The 5590-nt window shown below is 38.0% G+C and overlaps 1 long non-coding RNA gene across 2 annotated transcripts in view; it reads left to right on the top strand.

Annotated features, from left to right (window-relative positions):
- The first annotated feature begins 2959 nt into the window (after positions 1–2959).
- Positions 2960–5590, top strand: part of LOC137998090 (uncharacterized) — an 8548-nt gene continuing 5917 nt past the window's right edge. The window contains exons 1-3 of one of the 2 annotated variants that reach the window (XR_011122664.1): positions 2960–2987; positions 3102–3246; positions 5070–5183. This is a non-coding gene — a long non-coding RNA (uncharacterized lncRNA). The other variant, XR_011122657.1, reaches the window with a different exon arrangement.

Below are 5590 nucleotides of genomic sequence, written 5' to 3' on the forward strand. Positions count from 1 at the left end.
GTTACGCGTTGTATTGAAATCAGTTGGTAATTTATTATATCTTATCCATCGTCCCTGCTTATCGACCTATTGCTATTTGAATCTAGTGCTAAAAGCAATCTAAGAGATCTAAGAAAGGCGTTAAATATTTATAATTTCAACGTCACCAGAAGCACTAATTATTGATTAAGACAACAACCGGAATGCACGGTTTTAAGTCAAAGTTAACGTGTCCATTTTTGGGAAATTTTATCTACTTTTTTCTGTCTTTGAAATTAATTGATTTTGTATTTACGGTTCAAACAATTTTAAGGCGAAGACGTGTGAATGCGGTTGCGCCGTCCTCTCGTTATCCAGCCATGGATCATAACTTTTAATAATTAAGCTTTTGCTAAATAAAAGCTTGATTTTTAATGAAAAACAAGTTATGTTTAAGGAAATTTTGAAACTCTCTCTGAAGTAATCCTCCCAAAGTGAGATTAAAACAGCACGGTTGATTAAAATCATGAAAGCGGAGTCTTGGGTCTGTTTCAGTTGGCTACCTTGACAATACTGTTGGTGTCACCATTTTATAAACATATCGCTTCATTTAAAGAGGATTTGGGTTTCAACCGGACTGAACAAGAATCTTTCTTTTAATTCGTTCCGATAGATGGCAAAATGTACAAGGCTTACTCAGATTTCCTCTGTACGAGGTACGGTAAAAGAATTAGTTCATGCCTGTACAAGAGTATGTGTTTTAAAGAGGAAAAAAAATCAGCCCGAAGAAAGCTTATGTTGTAAAATTCAGTAAGCACACTTGGATTTCTTTCCGTTTCTTTTCCAAAGTCTTTCGCTTCCAGCTATTTAGAAAGTTTACGCGGATATTTCAAACTGTTATCATCTCCCCGAGTTTGACCTGTCTCCTGCCATAATTTTTGATCTGTCGTCAAGTCTATTCTAGTGAAATTGTTATCGTAAATGGTCACCCCTAGCGCCTATATTGTCTTTCGAGACATATGAGCTATGACTTAATGCCTACCAAGCGGTTCAGGAAACATCGAGGAATGTGCTATTAACGATTTTCTAAGCGAAAGATCTTAGCGGCAGCGAAGGTGGCAACTTAAACTGAGTCAGCAAGGCAGCCTGAAACTGTTCAAGCCTGTTTTCTTTTTTGTCTATTTTCAACCTTCTATACAACTGCAGTTTAAACGCACTATGCTGTTCAAATGTGACTTTCATGTACATGCATATTGTGTTAACATTGTATTAACGCTTTGTCATGTCCCTTGTAGCGATCAAATATGAAGCCAGCGATCAATATGAAGGTAACATGATGCAGCTTCGCTTTACAGCGTAGCATGCGTTTTGATCTTTCAACAGTCTTAAAACGTTTTGGACTCGAAATTAAGCCATTCTTAAGACTAACTTAGCAGTAGAAAAAAAAAAAGAAAAAAACACTCTTCCCTTGAAAAGCCTTCTCTTTGCGGAAGATACAGAGACACCCTAAAAGATTCGGAGCTCTTCAGAAGCGCACGGAAAAGAAACAGCAATGATCTTGTCTTTTAGTGAATCATTTGTAATGACAGCGTGATCTTGTCTTTTAAGAGAATCATTTGTAATAACAGAAGCTTTAACGAGTCATTGGGACCAAGAAGTGATAATCCATAGTAACATGTTCAACCGAGCCAGAACAGCCATGAAAATTCGCAGTATTGACAATTCGCGCAGAGACGACGCTGGACGCGGCAACCCACCGTTTTTTAGACTGATCGCCCATTAACACAAATCTATCTCTTGACACAGAATGTCTGATAATCATAGCTTAACCATTCTTTCTACTGATATATCTGGCGATGAAAATGAACCTTTTCTACAACCTTGTCACATTTTAGCTGTATATCAATGAAAAATAGTTCAACTTACAGTATTCAAATCCTCTTTCAGCTCTTTGTAACTGATGATGTAGTCTCAAAATCCAGCGGATTATTTTTCCTTTTCTTTTTTTCCTTCGCTTCCTCTTCAAATTCAATGTGTCATATAAAAATCTGCTCTCAGTAAATTATATGCACGACTGTCTCCATAAAAGCAGATAATGGGAATACACTATTGAAATTGTAAATGACAGTGCGCAATTTGTGAAAACGGGAAAACTTTTAATTTAATGATACAATAGGTTTGAATTTTGAGGTAATTGGTGTTAAAGTTTAGGAACTTTTAGAATGGTAGTCACGCGCGTCCATCTTTATAATTGGCGTGGTGTATGATTTTATTTTCAAAATAATGATTTATGTTCACATCCTGAGGCCTTTGAGGAAAAAGAATATTAATAAAAACCGAAGGATAGGGCCGGTGGCAATCACGAAATCAATTAAAATTAAACCCTCTTGTTTCATTTTTTTCTCACACAAAAAATCTTGCAAAGTCATTGGATACTAATATTGAGCGAAAGAAGTTTTTGTTCCGTCAATACAAAGCTTACTGAGAGGGTAGCGAAGGAATAGAGGGTTGGTTGTGATACTGTTCCACGCTTAAATCTCAAACAAATACACGCGTCAAAGTGATCGAAACAAAAATTTACGCGCCCTGAATTTAAAATGAAACTACTTCAACTCAGTCTTTACGCCGCGCCTCATCTTTGATGGCAAAGAGAAAGTAAACTAGTGGTGATGGTTGCTGCTAAACGGCGGTAGTTGATAATAGCAGATAAACAAGTTGTCATTATTTGCATTTTGATAGGCTTTGCTAGACCTACAAGATTTCATCGATAGTTTATTGACAGCAGTCATCGAGGAAGCCTTGTGTTGAATTAGTTCATAATTAGAAGAATTAGAAAAAAAACATCGTAAATGCTCTTGTTTTTGGGCCATTTTGATAGGGTAATATTTTAATGCTCAAAAACATAAACAACGCTGATAGACGTCACGGTGGTGATTTTCATCTTTTCGTAGGACTTGACATTTCGTTCATTCATTATTCAAATATTTAACGATGATATTGAATCGACATGGACTGGACTGTGAACAAAGGTAGCCATAAATCTTAAAACACGAACTTTAAGAGTTGGTATTCATAGCCCTTCTGGGATGCCCAAGACACGTTTGGAAAAACAAAAGAAACTAGTCATTTGTTTCCTTTCACAGACATGGCAGCGATGGAGTGACGAAAAACCAATCTATTTGTTCACACAGCAGCAGTTCTCCATCATTCCGAATTAGAATGCTGTTATTTTCCGCTGTTTTGTCTGGATGCACTTTCGAGGCAGCCCTTTCCAACGTCTTGCACTGTGTAAGTTTTGCAAAATGTAATTGACGTGATGTGAGGCAATAACTTGACTGAAGTTTGCATATAAACAGCAAAAGTCACATTTCGAAAAATATTAAGTGGAGGAAGAACTTTCTGTTTAACAGGCCACGAAGGGCTTACTGGACGCTAAAGCTACCTTCATGCAAACAGTAGCAAGTAAATACAACAGGATGCTATTTGAATAGAAATCTGATGTCGGAGACAAATCAAACCAGTTGGTGTGCTTGGTTGCCGGTTTATTGAACATAGGGAAACAGGTTGTCTCAGATGGAGAGATATAGAAATGGCTGAAATAACTTGTTCATGGATTTGAACGTTGATAAGGATTCACTATCAACACCATCTCGCAATGTTGTTTTTGCAAAATAAATGCCAGTAAACCAGAAGTCTTCAAGAAATTGATTTAGTTTGTTTCGTTTACTTTTCTTTATCCCCCACAGCATCAAAATCACATGTATTGAGATATCAAATATTGTTTATATGTTGTTTCAAAAATGGTTGCGTTGCATTGATTTGTTGATTTCAAGTTACAGGTCCCCAATTTATACAGAGTCTCTTTCGATCTTCCTAGACAGTCGGGAAGAGGAAAGTAGACTCTGCCAGCCGGCTCGACATTTCGTGTTGAGCATGCGTTAAAAATTCAAACGTATTCGGGAGTCAGTCACGCTTGACTAGTAACCGCAAAACCTCAAAACCAAAACAAACAGTAGGGATATTTTCGAACAACTCTGGCAAACACACGACAACCAAGGAATCATTTCCTTGGAAACTCAAGATAGTTCAAGTTTTTAAATTGCCATCTCAATTTTAATTAAAAAAATTAATAGATTTCTCAATTCTGGCAAACTAGTTTCTGGGAAATACTCATGGGAATTTAGACAGTTAAAAATGGTCACGATGTTGTAAATTTAAAAAATATTGATGACGCGTGGCGATTGATCATGCGCACAGATTAAAAAAAACAGGTTTGACAAGTCGAAACTGGACTGACTCATCCATTTCTTTGGATGAGCGGCAAATCAAAGAAAGTCGAAGCGGCTGGCAGAGTCTGCTTTCCTCTTCCCGACTTATCTAGGAAGATCGAAAGAGACTCTGCTCGCAGAGCCTGACCCAGTTTAATGTTCCAGCGCTAGATAAAGTTCCTTTTTTGGGAGTAGTCCTTACTTTCTTTTGCATTGCATTGTTTTACTTTGTTGTTAATGCCATGGACATCCTTTCTCATAAAGAAAAAAATCTAATTTTAACCCTTCCCTCCTAGGCTAAAAGGCCTACGTGTAGCCGTACCCTCCACACGAAAGAAGAAAGAAAAACGGGGGGAGGGGGGGGGGAAACTTCTAGCCCCAGGCTAGCTAGTTACAGCCCATCTCCAACTCAAGATAAGCAAACTATTCATGTTCCTTTTGCATCATTTCCTTCCTCACTGTTATCATCATGGCGCGAAAAAGTGAGTGGAGTCAACGGCACAATCTATTTTCACCAATCTGTGTTCTCGAAAGAATTGACTAAGGTAAGTGACCAATGAGAAACCATCATACATTTTCTTGCAAAAGGAGTGACGTCACGGAACACGATTTGTGTTTGTAGACGTTCCCTCCTCTCGTTTTTTCTTTTGGGGGGAAGGGTGCGGCTACACGTAGGCTATCGTTCAGGTAGACAAAAGACTTGACCCAGAGGCCAAAACCCGAGGACCCAACCTAGAAGCAAAAGGGTAAAAGAGGTTTAAAGAGACAACCTATAAATTTGTAGATGTTGTTGGGGGAATCAATCTCGATTTGCTCAAGGTGGTATTGGTATTTCTCAATTAGGCGGGCAAGTGGTATTGGTATTGTTCACCATGACCGAAGTGATTTGGGTAACTAGAGTCATGAGGTAGAAACTCACAAGGAGCATCGAAGCGCTTTTCGGCGTTGGGATTGAAGGTGAGTAATTTGCCAACATTTACAGCACTGCTTGCATTTACTTTGAAAATCAAAGATATCATATTCCCTGGCTCAGAAATTGATTTGTCAGACACAATCATTCATCCCAAACGTAACCTGGTCACAAACATAACAAGACACGCGTCGGGCAATAAAGATATCTGTGACATATCCGAATGAAAATCATCTCTGAATGTAAAAGAAAAACCCCAGACCAGCCACTGGCACTGAAATAACTATTTTTTCTCAGTATTCTTGTTTCTTTCAGTATATTCTACTTTTAAATGCTAAAACATTTCGCCGAAAGGCACTTTTCAAGTAGCCTTTTCAAAACCGTTTGTCAGAAAAGATGACTGTCGACCAGCATAAGAGTTTTCTTTTTTTACATTTCGTAACATGTTATTAAG

Source organism: Montipora foliosa, chromosome 1 (assembly GCF_036669935.1).
Source record: "Montipora foliosa isolate CH-2021 chromosome 1, ASM3666993v2, whole genome shotgun sequence".
Lineage (NCBI taxonomy): Eukaryota > Metazoa > Cnidaria > Anthozoa > Scleractinia > Acroporidae > Montipora > Montipora foliosa.